At 37.6% G+C, this 24576-nt stretch overlaps 2 pseudogenes; both read left to right on the forward strand.

Moving 5' to 3' along the window:
- The first annotated feature begins 239 nt into the window (after positions 1–239).
- On the forward strand, positions 240–849 carry LOC126952862 (high mobility group protein B1-like; annotated as a pseudogene).
- A 15331-nt stretch (positions 850–16180) lies between these two features.
- Positions 16181–17783, forward strand: LOC126952856 (glyceraldehyde-3-phosphate dehydrogenase-like; annotated as a pseudogene).
- The last annotated feature ends 6793 nt before the right edge of the window (positions 17784–24576 follow it).

Raw genomic sequence — 24576 nt, forward strand, 5'->3', positions numbered from 1 at the left:
GACTTACTATTTTAAGAGGTTTACTATTCAGCATTCACAATAAATCTTTGTGTTGTAAATAATATTAATTAAATTCAGCTGACAAATTTAATTAAATCTATCAAGTTTACCTTTAAAAAAGTAAATCTCAGTTGCAGTACATTGAGCTCCATAAAGACAATGCCAGGGCAAGTGAAAACCAGATGGGCACTGGGTGATTGTGGATAATTCTGTGCCTCACTGACGAAAAATAACTAAACTTGGGCAAAGGACAGCCTGAGAAGCCAAGAGGCAAAACATCTGCACAGTATTCTTTGTGAAAATTTGCTGGGAGGAGCAGAAGCAGCAGCACCCAAATGTTCAGTCCATTTCTCAGAGTTTTCTAAGAAGTGCCCAGAGGGGTGGAAGACCATGTCTGCCAAGAAGAAAGAAAAATTTGAAGACACGGCAAAGGTAGACAATGCTCATTACAAAAGAGAAATGAAACCCATGTCCTTCCTAAAGAGGAAAGAAAAAAGAAGTTCAAAGATGCCAACGCACCCAAGAGGCCTCCTTCAGCCTCATTCTTTTCTGAGTATCACCCAAAAATTGAAAGAGAACATCCCAGCCTATCCATTTTTGCAAAGAAACTGGGAAAGACATGGAATGACATTGCTGCAGATGACAGGCAGCCTTATGAAAAGAAAGATGCAAAGCTGAAGGAAAAATACCAAAAGAATATTGCTGCACACTGATCTAAAGGAAAGACTGATGTAGCCAAAAAAAAAAGGTGGGGTGGGGAGAGGGAGTAAGAACAAGAAGGAAGAGGAGGAAGATGAAGATGAGGAGGAGGAAAAAGATGAAGAAGATGAAGATGAAGAAGAGGAAGAAGAAGAAGGAGGAGGAAGAGGAGAAGGAGGAGGAGGAGATAATGACAATGTTATTAAGTTGGGTCTAGTGCAGTGTTTTTCTTGTCTTACAAGCATTTAACTCCCCTGTACACAACTGACTCTTTTTAAAGAAACAAATTGAAATGTAAGGCTATATAAAATTTGTTTTTAAATTGTACAGTGTCTTTTTTGTTATCGTTAACACACTATCCAATGTGTCTTTAGATAGCCCTGTCCAGGTAGTATTTTCAATAGCCACTAACCTTACCTGGCACAGTATGGGGGTTGTAAATTGGCATGGAAATTTAAACAGGTTCTTATTGGTGCACTGCACAAATTAGTTATACGTGGAGATGGTAGTTCTTTCATCTTCAGTTGTCTCTGATGCAGTTTATACAAAATAATTGTTGTTTTGATAACTGAATACAACTCTATAATTGTAAAAAAAAAAAAAACAAAAACAGAGTTGCAGCCATGTTGTTGACATTTTGAATGCTTCTAAGTAAATACAATTTAAAAATTATTTTGGCTTGAGCCAGTTATTTATTAACAGAAATGTATTATGTTAACCCATGAGTTTTAAGAATTAATGAAAATAAAGGAATTACATTTTTAAAAGACAAGCTAAGCTTATTGCCTTTCTTTTTTCAAGAAAGGTTAGCTAAAAGGTCATCTTTAGTTGTAAATAGGGAAAAAGCACTCTTGCTATTCACCGTGTACCACATACCAGACCGTGTTAGCATTTTTTATAGTAGGATTTATGGGTTTGGGGGGTTTTTTGGTAGTTTTTTTTTTTTAATGGACTCTTGCTCTGTCACCCAAGCTGGAGTGTGGTGGCACAGTCATAGCTCACTGCAGCCCCTAAATTCCTGGGCTTAAGTGACCCTCTGCCTTAGCCTCCTGAGTAGTCGGGACTGTAAGCAAGTTCTACCATATCTGTCTAATTGTTTTTTCTTTTGTAGAGACAAGGTCTCACTATATTGACCAGGCTGGTTTTCAACTCCTGGCCTCAAATGATCCTCCTTTCTCAGCCTCCTAAAGTGTTGGGATTACACACTAATTACATAGTAGACATTTGTAATAAGAATTTTAAGTCTATTTGGATAAGGTTTAAACAATCCAGAAGAAATTTTAATTAAAAAAAAGAAAAACAAAAGTTTGCCCTACTCATACTATTGACTTACATTCAAGTTGATATCCTTAGTGGGAGGAGAATCACACAAAATGAGTGGGCTGATAACATTAGCCAAAATAAACATATCCATAGAAAACTATCATTCTATCTCCAAAAGAGTATTAATAGTATTTTTAGTTTATTATGTCTGCAACTTACTGATCATGCTGATATACTGGAAGTTATAGCAATAATTTTTTGTCAAGGATTTTTTTTTTTTTTTTGAGGCAGAGTCTTGCTCTGTTGCCCAGGCTGGAGTGCAGTGGCACCATCTCGGCTCACTGCAAGTTCCGCCTCCCGAGTTCATGCCATTCTCCTGCCTCAGCTTCCTGAGTAGCTAGGACTACAGGCACCTGCCACCACACCCGGCTAATTTTTTGTATTTTTAGTGGAGATGGGGTTTCACCGTGTTAGCCAGGATGGTCTCGATCTCCTGACCTCGTGATCTGCCCACTAGTGCTGGGATTACAGGCATGAGCCAATGCGCCCGGCCTTGTCAAGGATTTTTTAAGACCCAAAAACTACTGAGAAATCTTGGTCTAAGGAGAAGAAAAGAGAGCCAAAGACTGAAGCTTAAAGAAGTCCAGCGTTTCAGATCAGATGAAGGAGCACTGGTAAATGAAGAAGGAGAAGCAGCAACTGAAGAGGCAGTAGAAAATCCAAAAGGATCTAGTATCATGGAAACCAAGTCAGTGGAGGATCTACTGGAGTGACATGGTCAGCTTTGTTGTGCTTTGAAAAGAGGGTAAATGATAAGAAACTTAAAGTTTGTGAATTTAGCTTCAGGGAGATGATTGATAACTTTGGTTTAGCCCTTTCAGAGGAAGATTAATTAATGAATGAGAGCTAAGGAAATGGAGCTGTTGAGTAAAGACAAGTGTTGCCTTGCTGTGCTGCTGCTTATGCACAGGTAAAGACAGAGAGGATTAGGGTGGTAACAGGAGGGGAAAATAGGATAAAGAGATGTTTGTAAATTAAAAGACTTCTATATGTTTAAATGTTGATGAGGAAAATCCAGTAGAAAGAGAGGAGAGGATATAGAAGAGAAAGTGGGTAATAAAAACAGGATAAGAAAGAAATGGGCTTCTGATATTGGTGAGAGGATTGGCCCAATGGCAAGAAGTGTCACCTCCACAATGGGAGGAGGAAACAGTGGGTACAGAGGCAGGTAGGCTTGTAGTGAGGAAGGTACTTTAAGTTTAGCCTGCTCAGAATCCCATCATTTTAGTTGTTAATTCTGTGCTCTCCATTACATTACAATTCCTTGAATGTAAACTAAAACAAGAGGGTTTAAAATAACAGTATTTTGCATATTCATGTCTTCTTGCTTTCCTTTTTTATGCCCTTCCACTACCTTGCCTGTGCTCCCCTTTCCCCCATGGGACCAAGAACAAGGAGCTCTCTTAAGCTTATTGAGTAGAGTTAATAATTCAAAACCCTTTGTGGTCTTGTATAATGGTGAACATTTTTGCCAGGAATTATACCATAATTGGGCTTTGAATAAGAACAGAGTCCATATGCCACTACTCTTTTCAGGCATTAAATCAAACAGAACAGGGGAAAAAACTCTGAATTCAAGCACATAACATGTCACCCCTCCTACATCATGTCAGTGTACATTGTGAATGCTATGAAATTTAGGAGGTTTCTGGTAAGGAAAATTATTTGTGCTTTTGAAAGAGAGTAGGTAGAAATACGGGAAGTTAAACGTTAATTAATTCTTCCAAGCAGGAACAAAACTGGGCTACTGTTCAACTTCTCACTTCAGTTTTGATTCTAAATTAGCTTTAAAAATCACAACAAAGTGGACAAATAAGTAATTCTTGATGATACGGCACAAGGATGAAGAAATCATTTATTACTTTGGATGCTTCATACAGAAAACAAACTCTTCTAAATGAAACCTTGTATCAGGGAAATAATTTCATTATATCGAAATATTTTCATTGTATATTTCATTATACAGAAATATTTCTGACCTATAGAATTTTAGATTTCCATGGGCACAAAATTTGTAATTAAGTATAAAAATTTTTAGAGGCATTCTTTTTTTATACACCTAAAACCTTATATTATATTGAAAGCTCTTTAAAGGGGAACTTGTTTTTGAATAAGTTGAACTGTATTGAATTTCTGACTTTTGAGCTAAAAAGGATAGAATAGCCACAGTGGCATGGGGTTCAATTTAATACTAGAACCATGTGGCACATGATAGGCCCTTAATACATTATTTTAAAATGAACAAATAAACCTGAGAACTCAGGCATGTATTCTAGTCTATCTGGAAAACGCATTCTAGAAAAGGACATCAATAGCAAGCCAACTTCAGATATTCGACAAAACAGCACGTGGTTGCAAATTAACTACTATACAAACACAAAAACTTATAATTATCAAATGAGTTCTTGACAGTTTTTGATAGTGTCAACAAAACTCAACTGTGGAGAGTCTAAAATTTACTCAGGTGGTATTCTAGAAATGCCAGCCTTGTAGAGGTCAATGAAACATCAGCCAAAGGGGGAAACAAATCCACGCTGAAGGATGTAGGTCCAATTACTGAAAGTAACTTTTTTTCCCAATTTCATTTTCATTTATTAGGAAAACATGAGAAAAAGTTCATAAACTCTGAAAATAAACAAAATACAACTTTTTGCAATTATGTTGAATTTCAACTTGAATGTTATCATAAACCTGGACATTTTTAGGTTGAGCACACTTAATACAAGTTGCAATTTTCAAGTAATTTTGAAATTCAGACATTAAGACTAGTGGCCAATCTAAATTTCAGAGCATTACAATGCCTACAAACACACACAGCCCACTCCTTATCATAACCTCCTATTTTATTTTTTACAGCACTTATCATTTAAAACAAATATTTATTTAATAAATAGGTGAATCTATTCATTTTGTAATTATATATTGAGCCCCTATCCTGTAAAAACAATTATATTTTGTTTCTTAGTCATAAATTTTTTTTAACAGATGATAGCTCTAATTCAGGATGCAGGAAATCTTCTTTTTCTTTTTATCTCACTAATGAAAACATAAACTGTTCTATGTGATAAAAGTCAGTTACATTAGTCATGTATTTTAATAAAGCCATCATAAATTACTAACTTTTAATAAAAAATTTTAAAAAGCCATGTGTGCCCATTTTTGCAAGCAATTCAATAATAAACACAGCTGTTGCACTGAGACGCCTCAGTAACTGCTCTAATTAGTCATTTTTGAATCTGTGCTCCCGTAATATATTTCTGGCACTGTGTGCTAAACATTGTACGTGGCACATCTCACTGAATTCTCACAAAAATCCTTTGTGATAGGAGTTAATGTTGTCACCATTCCTTTACATAAGGAAACTGAATCTCAGAAAGATTAAGTAACTCTCCCAGGGTGACACGACTAGCAGGAAATAAAACTGTAATTCATATCCACACCTCATCCAAATCCCCTGCCTTTAATTTCTATGCTATATGGTCTCTCACTTGGGAATAAGAACTTCTTCCTTTTTCAAACACTTAATATTGTCTCACCATCACAAGAAGTCATCAGCATCATGAGAGGTGGCAGGCCATCTTAGGGAGGCCACAGAAACTATGGTCCTCTTCCCATGCCCTACAAGAGATACACGTTTAAATAATTTAAATATTGAAGGCTCACTCTACTTCTTAAAATATGCAGCTTTAAACCGTGTTTAAGAACTTCAAAGGTATACCCAAGTTCACAGCCCCCGTTTACAAGTTATTCTCTCTGCTTCAGAGCCATGATCGACAGCAATTCCCTTTCACTGGAATGATTACACCCTTTCCTCCACTCAAAGCATAACTTCACGCTTTTTCTCTTGGACTCTCTTCAAGACTCTCCTTCTCAATGAAATGATTCCTGAATGACCTTAACTGACCCCAGGGCGAAAAAAAAAAAAAAGTGTTTGCTTATTTCCACCAAAGGCTCCCCATGCTCCGGAAGAGCTGGGTGTATCTTTGTTTCTCTCCCCTGCATAAGTCAGTATCAGTGCTGTCTACCTTATTACACTGGTGCTCCAAAAGGAAAGATTCTACAGTGAGTGTGTTCTCAGTAGTTATGACTTAAATCCAGACTAAAATGCTACAGATGATTGTGTCATTCTGCTGAAAAGCAAAGTTCTGTTCACAAGGTCACCAAATCCTTTCCCGCTTTAGGTGTTTGCTATTACTGGCTGCCCCGCAGTCCTGTGCCACCTCCCAGACCAGGAAGCACATGCTGTTTCCTATCCCTCCTGCTACTTTGCAGGAAATGCTTGGCTTTGAGTAATCAGGGATGCATTGGCTGGAAATGCTAGTGGTGGAGACAGAGGGGAGGCTGACACCAAATCCAGACAGTGTAAGGACTTTTCCCCAGCCAGGTGTTTGGCTTTCTACATTTCCTCCTGCTGTTCTGCCTCTAAGTCCTCTCTACACATAAATAGTCATCTAGTCCAGTTAGATGTGAAGTCTAAATACTAATATCACTAGTAAAATACCCTGAATCATCATATTAAAATGATTTTTTGGTCCCAAATGCTGTTTACAATTTCATTCTAAATTGTTACTATCCACCTAAATCAGGAGGCATTTTGTAACTATCAAACAGCAAGAATGTTTCCATGGTTCCCTTAGGAAAAACAACATAAAATTCCAACTCACTTTAATTCTATATCCACCAACAGCAAACAAACTATTCATGGGAAGAAAACAAATTGATTTTGAGTCACAGAGGAAAGAGTAAGATAAAATTGCTAATATTTATTGTGTGTTTATTACTAGGTCAGTTCAGATTCTCCAAGAAGCAGGCACCAAGACAGAATGAGATGTGAAAGAAATACACTCAGAGAAATGCTCTTGAAGGATAAAGACGCCAAGGAGCAAGAGGAACTCTAAAAGCCTCCAGATCATGTTGCTGTTTTCAATAGTTCTTTATTTAGAACTCAATGAAATTGCCTAAGTTTTAACAATTATAATATTTTATTTCTGATTAATCAGAAAATAGTTTGCCATAAAAATTGGTCATTTCTGATATTAGCACATAAATTTGTTTTTATTGTAATTTCAAAACTAATCTCAAGACTGAGCAAATCATAGGATGGAAGCAACTGTGAGTGCCTGGGACCCTCAAGATCATCAAATTCAGCTTTCCCCACAGAGATGGCCTTTCAACTTTTGCCTCAACATTATCCTTGTGAGGGAAATCATTTCATCGCAAAGCAATCCAGTTTATTACTGGAACACTGCAATTATTTGAAGGTTTGTCTTTTTCATTTCTTTTTATGTAGCCTTTAGGGAAAATCTTCCTATAGCCTTCCACCTAGAGCTATGAGAGGGGATACTGGAAGAAAGTTATTGGGAGCCCCCTTCTTCTCTGACCTGAGCTAATGAAACCTAATTCATCTCCTGATTTCTTCTATAAAACTGTTTCTGGATTAATAACCACCTCAGTCAACCTCCTCCAGATCGCCTATAAATTTTTTAGTATCCTTCAAAATATATGGCAACCATAACTTGATTGTCCAGCCAAATGAAGCGACTACACTGAATACAGTAGGATAATCTAGTCTCTGTATTTCTCCTAATGAATTAGATTTTTGGCATCATGTGCCACAGCATTGCTTCATATGAATTGGTACTTAAAAGAAAACTTGATGCCATAGAACTATAAAATTAAATCCAGGAAGAACCTCAAAGACAATCTTCTTCCAACATCCTCTTTCTCAGATAAGGAAATTAAGATTTTAAAAGATCTTGTGCCAAAAGTCAAACAGTTAACTTGTGGCAGTTGAGATTAAATTTTAAAACTCCTAATGCAATGTTTTGTTTTGTTTTATTTTCCTGCAAAGTGTGATTGAGCCTGTTCTCCCTACCCATCATCCACTTGTTTCTTAAGCTAAGTGCAAAATTTTACATTTATCCCTTTGTATATGTAATTTAGACTTTGTGAGCTCTCTGAATCACCAACCATAGGAGTCTTTTTAATGATTAGGTGAAGAGAATTCGAAAGTGGGCTAGTAAAATACCCTGAATCATCATTTTAAAATGATTTTCTGGTCCCAAATGCTGTTTAGTCTCACTTTTCTCCCAAGGGCAGCCCCTGTGTTCTGCTCTGTCTGGGCCCATTCCTTTGCCTTGCCTACTTTCTTGGTCTTGATAGCAAAACATCTGGATCTATTGGATAACACTGCTCACCAACACTGATTATCTTTGTCTTTACCCAAGGCAAGTGTGCCACCTTATAACGGACTTTGCACTGGAAACAATGACTTACACCCTACTCGAGAGGCTGAAGTGGGAAGATCATTTGAGCCCAGGGGTTCAAGACTGCAATGAGCTAAACTCATTCCACTGCACTCCAGCCTGGGTGACAGAGTGAGATCCCTTATAACAATAATAAATAAATAATAAAGGAGTTTGCTTCTGTTGATCTCTGAGTCTTTAAATATGTTTCCCACCTACTCATTCTCCTTAGTTGAGACCTTAGCAAGTGTTCTGACTAAACAGCTTATCCTAGCAATGGTTGATCATGTCATTTTACTAGCTCACTTTACCTCCCCAGAGGGCAGATCCTCATTCCCCAATAGGTTTTGGTGCCATTAATTCATAGGTTTATCTCCACCTATTCATGTCCATCTACATTTACTCAATTATTTTTAGCATGTCTGCTATGAGTAAAGCACATATGAGCTTTCACTTTTTCATTTGGTGGCTTGTTTTGGCTCTTTAAACTTATAGTTAAAGCCTACTGATTTCTTCCCAGGTTTGAGTATTTCACCCTATTGTTAAAGTCTACCAATTTTTTCTAGTTAATGTACAAATGCATTTTAAGTCAAAGGAAACCAATACTCTGAAGCCAAATGTAGCATGTATACATCTTAAATATGTAAATGAGAAATATTTTGCCTTTAACTGGCAGGTATGGATTTATCGGTTTGCTAAGAATTTAATAGTACTCTTGCTGTAGTTATTTGCTCTAAGATACTCACTGGAACCACAATTTAATAACATGGCCTACACAGCCAATATATTAAGTTGCTGTTGTAGAGGACTCAAGTCATTAACTCAGTAATTTCATTTTAGCTTATTTGTGTTGGTGGTGGTGGTGTTATTTTACTTCTGTTCCTCCTTATATTCCTGGCCCTCACCAAAGATAACATGGAGATTAAATGATTCCATATTCTATGCTAACTATGGTCAGGAAGGAAAAAGAAAACTATCTAGAGAGCACTCCCTCTCTCAATAGCTTCTGTTCCCTACCTGCCTATTGAGGCTTAGCAGGAGACAATGCCTTGAAGGACGACTAAGTTATTTAAAGACTGCCATTACTTCCTGGTAACAAAATGAAACATGGCAAGTTACAATTTTATTAATATGAGCTTTATTTTTCTTTCTCTCAATTATCCACATATCCATCTATTTATCCAAAAGCAAACAAGCAACATATTTCAGAAGCCCCTCCTACGAGCTCAGCAGTTTGATCTAGTTAATTCAAAGGAACATTAGGGTGAGAAAATCTTCGAATGCTCTGAAATTTAACATAAATTCACATGAGAAGGTATGAGAGTTTTATACTTGGTTTCAGAAAAGAGAGATCCCTATGAAAACTTTGAATTGTTGGAGGACGATATAGTAATCCCAGCTCAATTCACTCTGCATTTGGTTGACATTGACTAGTATACCCTGATATATCCTAATACACCTACTGTAAATTCCTTATCTTGACTTAGCTGATCCTCTAGATAGAAGCTTTGCTGCCCCTACACTGGTGCTCCCCAGGAATCATGAAAAACAGTTCTAAACATTTAGGGGAAGTCACTCAAACATACCAAACATGGGAATTATAGAGGCACATGCCACTGAACTACTTCTGAAATTAGTAATCTGATTAATTATTTATTCCTTGCAACAATTCAAGGCAGTCTAGTACAGAGTAAAGAGCTAACCTATCTACATCTAAATCCTGTCTCTGATTCTTACAAGTTGTGTAACCATGTACAGTTTTCTTAACTTTTTTGTCTCAGTTTACCTATAAAACGAAGATGTTAACAGTACTTATCAAGAAGGTTAAATAAATTAATACATGTAGAAAACTTAAATAGTGTGTAGTAAGTGTTATAAGTGTTAGGTATTATTTTCCTAATCTCAATCTTGTAATAATAAAACCTCAACCTTCTAATAATAAAAAGGATAACATAAACATATTCCATTATGTTTAAACTCCATACCATGTGACTCCTTAGTAGTAATTCTAATTGTCTCAGTCTGTTTTATGCTGCTCTAACAAAACACCTAAGACTGGGTAATTTATAAAGAAAGAAATGTATTTGGCTCATGAATGCATTTGGCTTAGGCTGGGAAGTCCAAGATCAAGGGGCTGTATCTCGTGAGGGCCCTCTTGCTGTGTAATCCCATGGCAGAAGACAGGAGGGCAAAAGAGCATGACAGAGGGGGAAGAAGGGGACCAAATTTATCCATGTATCAGGAACTCACTCCTGTGACAACTAATTCACTCCTGCACTAATGGCATTAATCCATTCATGAGGCCAGAGCCCTTATAAACTAATCATTTCTTAAAAGTCCCACCTTTCAAACCTATGGCATTGAGATTTAAGCTTCCAACACATGAACTTTGGAGGACACATTCAAACCATAGCACTGGTATACTGTCCACAGGCCTTTGTTTATAATTCTTTGACATATCTGACCCCAGACCATACACGCTGTGACAAACCAAAAGATTTTCTTCTGTTGGTGAAACTCTGTCATCAGGCCAGTGAAGGCATGAAATGACTGAAGTAGCCGTTACATGACCATGATATTTATTATTATATGTAAACAATTAAGTATATAAATGTCTCTTTTTCAGGGTTCAAAACTAACTTTGGTGCTAAATGGAGAACTGAGGCAATCATACAAGCTTGGCAGATGAGTGTAGGGCAAACAAGAGAGGTAAAAACATGGTTTGAATTAGTCTATGAATTGTTTCGATATCTTCTCTCACTTGAGTATGATTAAATAAACATTTACATATTCACAATAGTAATTAGAAGAAAACATTTTAAACATGTTGGATTAAACTAAAAAATCTAAAAACATACAAACCACCATTCCAACCACTACCTTGAACCTACAAGTACTATTTCATCCTTCAGGATCCCAAGCAATACATAAATTTAAAGCAGAGCGCTCACAAGAACCCCAGTAGAAAGGAAACAGCTGGTTAGCAGCTGCATAGTGATACTATATGCCAGTTTTTGATGAAAAATAACACGTTTGATTAGAGCCCATAAGCTAAACCTCTTATTCCTGGTTATTTCGTGGCTAAACAAGGTTCTCTCTTGTTTTATTCCCTTCACATTTGGGCCCCATTCTGCAGCCCTAGATTAAAGGCAAAGAAGAAACATGGATTTCAGTCACATTCTCTGCTTTCTAAATCCAAATTCAAAACTATTATTCATTCAAAGTAAATATGCATAGCATATCATGAGCGAGAACATTTTGTTCAAGGAGACCCAAAGAAAGCATGTTAATTATAACTTGTATTCACGTAGCACCTAACTTAGGAGGAGTTCAAAGCAAATGCACGTGTGGAAAAGGTCAAACCCACCAGCTAAACAGGAAAGCCATGGAGCTTCTTTTCCATTCCATGTCATCCATATAAGGCGGGGTTTCCTTTTATGTCTAAGTTTAGACATCATCAGAAAAGTCAAACCACAAGAGAATGATGAAAATTGTGCTAAAATGTGGTTGATGTTTATGTCTTCTGTGCCAACACAACCCTTTGGTGGAAAGTCTGAATCAGCTTCTCTGAGAACTTACTTATGATACATAATTAGAAGCTTTTATTCTTAAAAAAAAAAAAATTTAGCACTCGATAAAACTCAGCATATAGTTTATATAACCAGCATACAAGGTTATAGCACTATGGGAGTTCAGAATATAAATGAAACATTGGTTCTGTGGTGGGAGAGGTCAATTATATCCACAGGTTGAAGGCAGCTGTTATTCAATAGGCAGAAATAAGGAAAAAAAAATAGGACCTACACACAAGGAGGATAAAATGACATAAAACAAGACAATGAAGAGAAAAAAGTGAGGGATATAAAGGGAGTGGTTAGTGGCCCCATACGTCTAAAGATGGGTTAGGGTTAGAAAATTTATGACATGGAGAGTATTGTATAGGGCTTAAAAGTGACAGTGTGAATCCCAGCTCTACCACATGGTACTCTTGTGACCCTGAATAAGTTACACAAACTCTTCAAGCCTTCGTTTCCTCTTCATTAAAATGGAGTTAACAATATTACATAGCTCATATGGTTTCCACGAAGATTAAGTGAGATAATCCCTGTGATAATCACAAAGGGAGAAAGTATGTTCTATTATTCAACTTTATGTGTTTGGAAGTAAGCACATTGCTTGATATATGGTAAGTGCTCAATAAATGTTACCTTCCATGATGATTAAGAATTTTAAGATAAGACAAGAAAGATCCAGAGCAACAAGACTTTGGACTATCACATTAAGGAACTTAGATTGTATATAATGATAAATGGAGAGACAATAGTAACGTTTGTGATCAGATCATTGCTTAAATTACTCTAGAAAATAAATTGTAAGGAGACTAGAGTTAAGACTACCATGGAGGAAGTTAAAGAGAGTCCAAGCTAGATGGGTGACTGTGTGTCTGGAAAGAGGAGAAAGACAGAAGTATCTTGGAGGAAGCTTAGGCGCAACCCACAAGAAAGCCATAGAATATTTTCTTTAGCCGGGTGAGGTGGTAGGCGTCTGTAGTCCCAGCAACTTGGGAGGCTGAGGTAGGAGAATGGTGTGAACTCGGGAGGCGGAGGTTACAGTGAGCGGAGATTGTGCCACTGCACTCCAGCCTGGACAACAGAGCGAGACTCCGACTCTACAAAAAGAAAAAGAAGAAAAAAGAAAGCCATAGAATATTTTCTACATCTTCATAAAAACAAAAGGGCTGAATTCAAAAATGACTTAAGCTCAACATTAGACTGATGATTGGGACAATAAAACAAACTCTAAGACTCGAATATCCTGAAGATATAAATTTCAGATAAATTAGGCTTACTTTCATCTTAACGAAGAAAAATTCAGGAAAATAGACTATTTCTATGACTTAGACCTCAATCAAAGTCCCAAGGGAGATATTTATTTAACAAAATAGTTAGGAGTGCTGACTGGGTAGCCAAACTGCCCGAGTTCAATTTCAGCACCGCCACTTTCTACTTGTATAGCAAGCTACTCAACCACTCCATACCTGTCTGCTCCTCTATACAATACTCACCCCTGCTGGTATCTAGTTAATAACAGTATTCATTTTTAAAGGTTTCTGTGAGGATTAATGATTTAATACACTTTAAACACTTAGGACTGTGCCAGCTACATAATTAACCATTGATAAATGTTAGCTACCTTTTTTTTTTTTTTTTCTTTTTTTTTTTTGTGAGATGGAGTCTCACTCTGTCACCCAGGCTGGAGTGCAGTGGTGTGATCTCGGCTCACTGCAACGTCTGCCTCCCAAGTTCAAGCAATTCTCCTGCCTCACCTTCCCAAGTAGCTGGGACTACAGATGCGTGCCACAGTGCCCAGCTAATTTTTTGTATCTTTTTTTTTAGTAGAGAGGGGATTTCACTGTGTTAGGCAGGATGGTCTGGGTCTCCTGACCTTGTGATCTGCCCGCGTCAGCCTCCCAAAATGCTAGGATTACAGGCGTGAGCCACCATGCCCTGCCAAATGTTAGCTATCTTAATTCCTGTGCTATTTCTATTTGCTTTGGGCCAAGATTTACTGGTGGCATGTGGATCAATCCCAAATGCTACGGCACTTTCCCTGTGATTCATGATCATGACCCATACCCCATGGTATACCACTGCCCCTAATAAAACGAATTCATTTTTCACTTCCCCAACCTCCCACATACCAAAGATACAAGGTTTGACAATTTTGCATATAGTTTGAAATATTACTCTTCCTTGCATGCATCATGCATGTTCACATCATAAAGTGGAATGGCTCTAAAAACCAAGTATTGTGGCTTCAGATGACCAATAATAGATGTTAAAACAAATTCCTGATTTAGTTTAAAAACTCTCAAATACTTTCAATATTTGTATGATTTTTAAAAGAGACATTTTTCAAATATAAGTTACAAAAACAAAATCCATAGTCAAAGTACATTCTGTATAGGGATTTAAAAGAAAATTAGCTGGGCATGGTAGCTCATGCCTGTAATTCCAGCACTTTGGGAGGCTGAGATGAAAGGATCACTTGGGGCCAGCAGTTTGAGACCGGCCTGGGCAATATAGTGAGACCTTGTCCCTACAAAAAAAAAAAAAAAAATTAATTAGCTGAGTATAGTGGTGCATCTGTAGTCCCAGCTACTTGGGAGGCTGAAGTGGGACGATCACTTGAGTCTGTGAGGTGGAGGTTGCAGTGAGCCAAGATTGAGCCATTGCATTAACAGAGTGAGACCTTGTCTCAAAAATAAATAAATAAAATAAAATAAATCAATTTTGTGTTATCTTTTTAGAAAATGAGTTTAAAAATAATAAAAGTCTTCTGTTTATCATCACAGAGTAGGCCATTTCTCCATAACTACTATGTAAAATATAAAATGTAGACAATGAACTCGTAAAAAATAAAATAATTACACTGTTTATCACCACATAATTGCTATATAAAATTATGAAATATATATTAATTCAAGTGTCTTATTCTAACACACAAACTTTCTGTTGCACATAATGGGCCATTTCAAGCCTTTGATGTTTAATTACTATTTAATGATAGACTGCTAATTCCAACCCAGTTCACAAGGTTGAAACTGTTTCTTGGATCAGTTCCGCATCCACTGCAATTTTAACTACCCTGAATTACTAATTTAGTTTCATCATAGATATGCTAAATGAATTATTTCACTCAATATTGAGCATAAGCTAAGTGCATTGGAAATCTATATTTCTGGAAGAAATAAGAAAGTAAGAAAAAGCTACAGATTTTTAAGAGCATTCAGAAAACTTCAGAATGAATTAGTGCAAGTAATGACAACTCTCTAATATCTAGGTAATACTTTATTTCATTAGACATGGAATCTTTGAAATATTCCTTTAACACAGAATAGTTTTATGTATCCCAACTTGTCCCATACTGATCAGAAAGCGACAATCATGAATGTCTAAAGAAACCCTTTAAAAGTCGGGATGACCTTTCCAGAATGTACACTCCCATTTTGTGCATAATTATTCTACATGGCAAACAAAAAGACCATGATTATTTTATAAAACCACATCTGTCTAGATAAAGCAAACCATATTTTTATGTCACTCCATAGTATTAAGCAACATGATTAAGTATTCACATCTGTTATCCTTTTATTCTTCTCCTTTATCATCAACTAAAAAGAAAACATGAAAGAAGTGAATTGATCTTTAACCAGAGGAAAAAGGAAAATACCCCACCTTTGGCTTATCAGCACTGGCAACTATTGCCAAGCTCTGGGCTCAAAAGACTTTATAATTACCTTCGGGGTAAGGGACAGTAACAACATCCAAATTCCTCCCACCAGACCTTCCATGCAATTTATCTTATTGCCTCCTGGAAACAAGATGTGTACGTTAGGTTTGCAGTGTCCGTGTGATCCTTTCCGTTCCTCAATGTGAGAAATAAGCAGGTAGCAGTATGTATCATGGCTAAAAACTCAGGCTTGCATTAGAATGCCGGGAGTTCAAATCTCACCAACCCCACTTACAGAATGTATGACACTGGACAAACTATTTCCCTAAACTTAGCTCTTTTATCTATAAAATAGGTCCACATAAAGGGCTTAGAACAAACCCTGGTACAATGTAAGTCCTCAATAAATAGTAAACAATAAAATTATCATCACAACTTAATCAAGAGTGACAGATACATTCTGCAGCAAAGGCATGAATGATGACTGTATTTGTGTGACTGGATAAGGGGCTTTCTGTTTGTTACTTTCAGTCAGAGGAGACAGTAGTAGAGAAATAAATGAGGCCAGGATTCAGCTCTTAGAAGCGTAGAATAAGTCCTATTTTGGCTCCCTTCTCCTCCCATTAGAGACAGCCGCATTTTCTTGTGCAGCACAGTGCCAGCCACATCCCTCAGACACAATGGTGTAGGTGAAGCCCGGAGTCAACGAATTTGGCTATGCTGGGTGCCTGGTCACTAGGGCTGCTTTTAACTCTGGTAAAGTGCATATTGTTGCCATCAATGACCTCTTCATTGACCTCAACTACATACTGGAGCATGTAGGCCAGTATGTAGTTGAGGAGCATGTAGGCCAGTATTCCACCCATGGCAAGTTCCATGGCACCTTCAAGGCTGAGAACGGGAAGCTTGTCATCAATAGAAATCCCATCACCATCTTCCAAGAGGAAGATCCCACCAAAATCAACGGGGCGATGCTGGCACTGAGTACGTTGTGGAGTCCACCAGCATCTTCACTGCCATGGAGAAGACTGGGGCTCACTTTCAGGGAGGAGCCAAAAGGGTCATGATCTCTGCCCCCTCTACTGAAGCCATCATGTTCATGATGAAAGTGAATTATGAGAAGTATGACAACAGCCTCAAGATAATCAGTAATGCCTCCTGTACCACAAACTGCTTAGCACCCCTGGCCAAGGTCATCCATGACAACTCTGGTATTGTGGAAAGACTCAGGATGATAGTCCATGTCATCACTACCACCCAGAAAACTGTGGATGGCCCCTTCAGGAAACTGTGGCCTGATGGTCACAGGGCTCTCCAGAACATCATACCTGCATCTACTAGCACTGCCAAGGCAATGGTCAAGGTCATCCCTGAGCTGAACAAGAAGCTCACTGGCATGGCCTCCCGTGGTCAGGTCCACGACCAATATGTCCCCACCACCAACACGTTGGTCATGGACCTGACCTGCCATCTAGAAAACCTGCCAAATATCATATCAAGAAGATGGTGAAGCGGGCTTCAGAGGACCCTATCAAGGGCATCCTGGGCTACACTGAGCACCAGGTTGTCTCCTCCGACTTCAACAGTGACACACAGTCTTCCACCTTTGATGCTGGGGCCGGCATTACCCTCAAAGACCACTTTATCAAGCTCATTTCCTGGTATGACAATAAATTTGGCTACAGCAACAGGGTGGTGGACCTCATGGCCCACATGGCTTCCAAGGAGTAAGGCCCCCAGACCACCAGCCCCAGTGAGAGTACAAGAGGAAGAGAGAGATCCTCAGCTGCTGGGGAGTCCCTGCCACACTCAGACCTCACGACACTGAGGATCTCCCCTCTTCACAATTTCCACGCAGACCACCTGAAAAGGGAGGGGCCTAGGGAGCTCCACCTTGTCTTGTCCTATTAGTAAAATTCCCTGTGCTCAGTCAAAAAAAAAAAAAAGTCCTAGTTTATTGAGCAGCCATTATTTTTTAAACCAGGCATGTAAATAATAAAAATAATTCAAGCAGTGGGGGTGGAGGATGCAGTCAATGAAGAAGAGATTGCTATGCTCAGTAAGAAATCAATTGTAATAGGTTGGGCGCAATGGCTCACGCCTGTAATCTCAGCACTTTAGGAGGCCAAGGTAGGTGGATTACCTGAGGTCAGGAGTTCACGACCAGCCTGGCCAACATGGTGAAACCCTATCTCTACTAAAAATACAAAAATTAGCTGGGTGTGGTGGTGGGCGCCTGTAGTCTCAGCTACTCAGGAGGCTGAGGCAGGAGACTTGCTTGAACCTGGGAGGCGGAGGTTGCAGTGAGCTGAGATCGCGACACTGCACTCCAGCCTGGGAGACAGAGTGAGACTCTGTCTCGAAAAAAATAGATAAATAAAAAGAAATCAATCGTAATAATTTAAACTAGAGAAGCTTAGGACCTGAACTAAGGTAATGGAAGGAATTTACATTGCAAAAACCTTGATGCAACTCCAACACTCAAGTTAATAGATTCTGGGTTTTTAGCCTTAAGCCTGCAAAGAGGGTTGATCCGTTTTATGGAGTAGGAAAAAAAGCATTGCCCATATTAAGGTTCATTTTAGCTAGAGTTTTTATCCTAAAAAGATAACCAAATATTAACTAACTTTATAATTAATTTAAGACTAGTACTCAATAGTTTTTTTTTTAATAATACGAATAATAAGACTAGGGCAATAAAGTGATGTTTTTGTTATGTATTCTGTAAAATTAGAATAAGAATGGTACCCACCTTATCACATTATTGTAAGAAATCAATTAATATATGTAGAATGTCAATACTTGACACATCCTAAGTAGTTTCAGTTAGTAATAATAGTAATGGTAGCAGTGTTGTTTAGAGTATTATGAACCAGATAAGCCCATATCTAAATATTAGTTTTCTGACAACCTCAACTCTTCAGAAGTAAGAAAAAGGGCAGCAGGTTACCATAGATTTTATCTTAGCACTCCTTCCTTTAAGACCTTTATTCTTTTTTTATTTAACGTGTGATTCTTAGGAAGCTTCTAGATTATCCTACAACTTAGTAGAATTGACAGACTAAAGGAGTGCTAAACATGAAAACTAAGGGTCTGATGCTTAGGAAATGGATAGGAAAGCTGAAAACCAAACGCCACAGGGAAAGAAACGTTTGTTAGCTTCAGTTGCTTAGTGTACGTTAAATCATTTAATCCTCATAACAGTTCTTGAAGATAGTGAGAATTCTATCCATTTTCCAGATGGCAAGCCTGAGATGCTGAGCAATTAAGTAAGGAGCCCGTATGTAAAGAGAGCCTTTGACATAAGTCGCTCCGCCTTAGAAAAAGACTCCATCACGTTTCATAGGGCACCTTGCCAACAAGGACAAGGTGTTTTGCTGAATAAATAAATAAATGATAAAGGCTGCATCCAACCAGGTAAGGACATAAAGCATACTATTCTACTATCAGTCCTCACCAGAGGACTGTGGCCATAAAAAGAGCTAAGAAATTTGTAAACAACTCCATGGGGCACCTTTCCCAAGCTTCTCCTCTGTCCTATCTCTTTCCCACTTACTGGTTCCTAGGAGCTCTTCTTTTCAGTCCTCCAGCCAAAAAACTGGGGCTTTATTTACCCCCTTCTCTGCCACCTACTTCCTGCCGCTGCTTCCACACTAAGTGGTGGGAGGATGGAGACAGAGAAACAGCAAGAAGGTTTGTTCTGCCATCTTGGGACCAGACTTCCTCAAATCAAAGTTCTCTTCCTTCAGAATTTAAAGCCTCTGAGAGCGTTCACTGCCACCATTGCCACTAACAAGAGGCCACTTTCATGCTCTTTGAGTCTGAACCAAATGGCGTCTGCGGCTGTGTGTTTATGACAAGGTGCTCTCTCAGGTCTCAAGCTGCCTTGAGTCTAAGCCGGAAGATACCAGAGGGAAAAATGAACAAATTCCAGTCTTCCTCCCACTACATCTGTTATTATTTATTTTTTAGATTCCTCAAATATCTGCTTTATGTATTCTGTCCAGGATGCATACTTTCATTCAGTGAGAGAGACAGAGTAAAATGTATTTTAAACGACTCCCATCCTATTTACCCCATTCCAAAATATGGCAATAAAGAACTATGCTTCCATGATGTATTTTAGTGTTGTTAAATGATGATAATTTTCATTTTAGAGAGCAGAAAAAATGTGAATATTCATCAAGTACAACCAGGTACAACAGTAATTAAACTATCCCCCCAAAATACTTCCTATGCAATAAATTATATGTATTTTTTAGAGAGAGGATCTCACTCTGTTGCTTAGACTAGTCTCAAACTCCTGACCTCAAGTGATCCTCCTGTCTTGGCTGCCAAAGTGCTGGGATTACAGGCGTGAACCACCACACCCAGTCCCCATGCAATAAATATTTCATGAAGAATGACAGGTGGCCTATTTGGAGGTGGAAGGCAAATCATCAGGAGTTTATAATTAACTTTTTTTCAATTGTCAAAATTTAGTTCAATGGCTGTTAAAAAAAATACAATATTAGTGATTAACCTGTATACTTTGTCCTTATAAAATGTCAAGTTGTTATAGTTGTGTTATTAATTATTATTATTTTCTGGTGCCCTGGTGATCTTCCTGAGGAATAAATTTCCAGATAATTTAATATGTGATTTCCGTGACATAAACATTTAGATTACTGGAAATGGTAAATTGCTAAATGTCACCCTAGTTTAAAAAAATAGTTTAATAGTCAAAATATAGTATTTCACCTTGTTATATAATGAGTAATACTATAGTTATTTTCACAGTAGGACTTGTTAATGCACTGAAATCCTTTAAACTGGTGACATTGATACATAAAATAATGTATTGTTAAAGTCACAGCTCGGGCCGGGCGCGGTGGCTCAAGCCTGTAATCCCAGCACTTTGGGAGGCTGAGACGGGCGGATCACGAGGTCAGGAGATCGAGACCATCCTGGCTAACACGGTGAAACCCCGTCTCTACTAAAAATACAAAAAACTAGCCGGGCGAGGTGGCGGGCGCCTGTAGTCCCAGCTACTCGGGAGGCTGAGGCAGGAGAATGGCGTGAACCCGGGAGGCGGAGCTTGCAGTGAGCTGAGATCCGGCCACTGCACTCCAGCCCGGGCTACAGAGCAAGACTCCGTCTCAAAAAAATAAAAATAAAATAAAATAAAATAAAAAAATAAATAAATAAAGTCACAGCTCGGTCAATAAATGCTTCTAGGCGCCCCCTTTACCAACAAATAACAATGTTTGGTTTTGAGTCACAGAGCAGGACATTTTGAGTTCTAGAGCAGGATTATGAGAAAGAGGCCAAGGAGATCTGAGGAAGATCCTCCTCACATACATTTTCCAACTTAGGTAACAGGCAAGAAAGACTAAGAGTTTCCCAGTGGAGAATCGTCTGTTTTGACTTACACTTCACCCCCACTCCCCTTCTTGGTTGATTACACAAAATCCACAAGGCTGAGATGCTGAACAACCAGTGCTTCATTCCCCAGATGGCCACTTTGAGATGAAGTCCTCATCTTCCCCAGCTATTGAGCATGTCCACTGCCTTGCCCAAGGCACCCTATACCAAACTAAGGACTGGTCAATGGGAGTGGCAGGAGGAAGTTGGATTCAGAGACCTGTCTCAATTCAAGAACACTCTGAGGGGCCTTCTGAGCTCCTGAGCTCCCCTTGGGATGGCTGGAGACCTTCCTGTTATTGCACCCGAGTTCAGCCTCTCCTGCTCAACCACCTTCCTTTACTCCCCTTATTGTATTATTGCTGACAACATTCCCCACTAAATCTCCTGCAAATAAACCTCTGTCTATGGAGTCTGCTTCTCAAAATTGGTCTAGGACAGCTGAGCAAGAGAAAGGGACAGGAAAACACATACAAGTTAACAACACTGTATATAAATTAGTTTTTCAGATCACTTTCTTACTTTGCAGAAAGAGATTAAGGCAAACAAAAGGTACTAAATCACATAAGAGAAGGCAGAGTGTGGGAGGAGATGTGAATCTTTTTACTCAGTGATTTAACTCCAAATGAAGTATGTAAGGCAGTTAACAGAAAACCATATGATTATTTATCTTCAAAAAAGTTCATCACATCATTATACATAACAGTGAAAAATATGAAAATAATCTAAATGTCTAAGAATGAGGAATTTATTAAATAACAAAAAATCATATGATGAATTGTCCACTAACCATTAGATTATACATTATTGTTAAGAGACAAGCAGTAAATGAACTTATATATGATTCCAGTTCTGTTAAAAATTATTATTTATAGATATGTATTTTTAACATAACAACGATTTGCTGGCTATGAAAATATGGATGATTTTTATATTCTATGTATTTTTCTGCTTTATAAATGTTTTTAATGAAACTGCATCATTTTATAATCAGAAAAACACAATTTTATTAAAAAGTTTCACAAATATATACCTATACAAAATTCCTTCACTAATAAAAATTACTCAAATGGAAGGTAAAAATATGTGCTTTTACAAAGGCTTATGTTTTCATGTTTTTTAATTGCTAAAGGCATAGAAGCAATTACTTAGGCAAGATAACACATTTTTAGAATATTTCAATGATTGAAATTCATTATTTGCACAACTTTATCAAGAGAAGATACCTCATTTTGCAGGGCTGAGTAGGAAGTAACTTTATTTTGAAATTGAATCCTTTGAAAATGTAGTCTGTCTGTGTGCATTTTTTAGTTCAAAAGATTACTTGGTGGATAGAGCTGTTTGAGATTCATGATTTTAAAATACAGAAGAATAAATATCCCAAGTAACCCATTACTAGACTATATTAGGAATATCAAAAGAAGATGAGCAGGGACTAAATACTTGTGAAATTGTTCTTTATAAGACTGGATAAGCAAATATAAATAAATATACATTTAAACATTGTTCAAAGAAAGTGTAAACTATCAATAAACAAAAAAGGTACAGAGATGAATATGTGTTCTTTGTACTCAGGACAAGAGAGTACAGGTGACAAAATACAAATAAATGATGAAAATCAAGTATTATACAGGATTTATGAAAAGAACAGTCACTTAATAGATTCGAACTTACAAAGACAGTACACACGAGCACAATGCTACAAAGTGTGCAAGACACAGGGAAAAGAAAATTGCAAAATGTTCTTCAACACAGCCAAATAAGTTTTGCCTGAAGTTTAATCAATGAAAAGACAAAAAGTAATAGTGGATTTAAGGAAAAAAACAAATAATATAGTTGTATCTTAATATGTAACTACTGTTGTTTTTAATAAGGAAATAAATTGGCACCCCCAAAATGGCAGGCAGAATCAAGAAGAGACAGAAAACAGAGTCATGGGGAGAAGGGATTGGGTCCGACTTCACTGAGACCCATAGACGCTGCAACACAACCAGTAGCATTACTAATTCTATCAACCCTAACTAATTGTACATGATCTCAAGGTGATTCCAACAGTACAGGCAGGATAAATATTCATGGAAGTAACTGTGAGTCACACAGAGCAGACCCTTCCTCAGGAATGGCAAAATGGACTGATTTTGACTGGGAAGTGACCTGAGAAACAATGAAGCACCTCACATATAATCACAAATCCCACCTTGAAAAATGGAATTTTAAAACTACATTTTAGAACAATGGCAATACACTTGCATTTCTAATATTTTTTAAATTGGCTTAGCTAGAAAAATTTGGTTCATGGCTAAAAAATAATATATAAGGTAGGAGAAGGGTTATGTCTTATCCAATTTCATATAAAAGCAATTTAGCAATTTTGTAGAACACCACAGAGCATCAGCAGATTAAAGTCACTTTTACATCCATGATAACTTTGAGAAGTTAGTAAATCCAGATTAATGACAAAAATTGATTTTGATCACTAAAACTGTGTGGCTATTTTTAGGTTGCTTGTCACTTCTAAACTTTCAGGCCTCTCAATTTGCCTTCTATAGAGTGTTTTTTTTTTCCTTCCAAAGTTTGGAAATATATAAATACCCAGGAAATATCTACCATGCCTAAATACTAAAATAGGATATATAAAATAGTGTGACTGGCTGTTATTCAAAATTATTTATTATACACATGCAATGTGCCAAACACTTCTCTTGACACTGTGACTACGACAATGAACAAAATAGATAATTCCTGCTCCCATGGTGCTATGTTCATGGAGCTATGATGGGGTTCATATAAGCAGGTGAAATACATAGTATATTAGCTACGAATGAGTGATAAGAGGAAATAAGCATAAAAGAAACATAGGGATTATCAGTAAGATTGACTTTTAAATTGGCAGACAAGGAAGTTGTACAAATGCATATCTAAGTCTCAGCTCCAGAATTTTCTCTAGAACCTAGGATGTAGTTAAAACTAACAGTTATACAAAAATCGAGCCCTATGAGAGGCCAATCCTCGTGAAGGCCATATAAAGAACTGCTTCATATATACTCAGGGTGTTTTGCTTGAGCTTTCTACTAATTGAAAATTAGCACATATTCACTACCTGAATTCAAAATAGTCTACAAGTCTATAGTAATCAAAATAGCATGGTACAGGCATAAAAACAGACACAACAAGAGGAACAGAATAGAGAGCCCAGAAATAAATCCAGGCTTTTCCAGCCAACTCATTTTCAACAAAAGTGCCAAGAACACACAGTGAGGAAAGGACAGTGTCTTCAATAAATGGTGTTGGGAAAACTGAATATCCACATGCAAAAGAATGAAAATAGACTCTTATCTCACACCATATACAAAACTCAACTCAAACTGGAGTAAAGACTTAAATGTAAAACCTGAATCTATGAAACTACTGAAACAAAATGTAGGGGAAAAACTCTGTTACATTGGTCTGGACAATGATTTTTTTGAATATGACCCCCAAAGCACAGGCAACAAAAGCAAAAAGAGACAAGCAGTATTACATCAAAGTAAAAAGCTTCTGCACAATAAAGTAAACAATCAACAGAGTGGAGAAACAACCAATGCAATGGGAGAAGATATTCGCAAACTATACACCTGATAGAGGGTTAATAGCCAAAATATTTAAGGCCTCAAGTCAGGAAAATGAAAACCCC

Source organism: Macaca thibetana, chromosome 4 (assembly GCF_024542745.1).
Source record: "Macaca thibetana thibetana isolate TM-01 chromosome 4, ASM2454274v1, whole genome shotgun sequence".
Lineage (NCBI taxonomy): Eukaryota > Metazoa > Chordata > Mammalia > Primates > Cercopithecidae > Macaca > Macaca thibetana.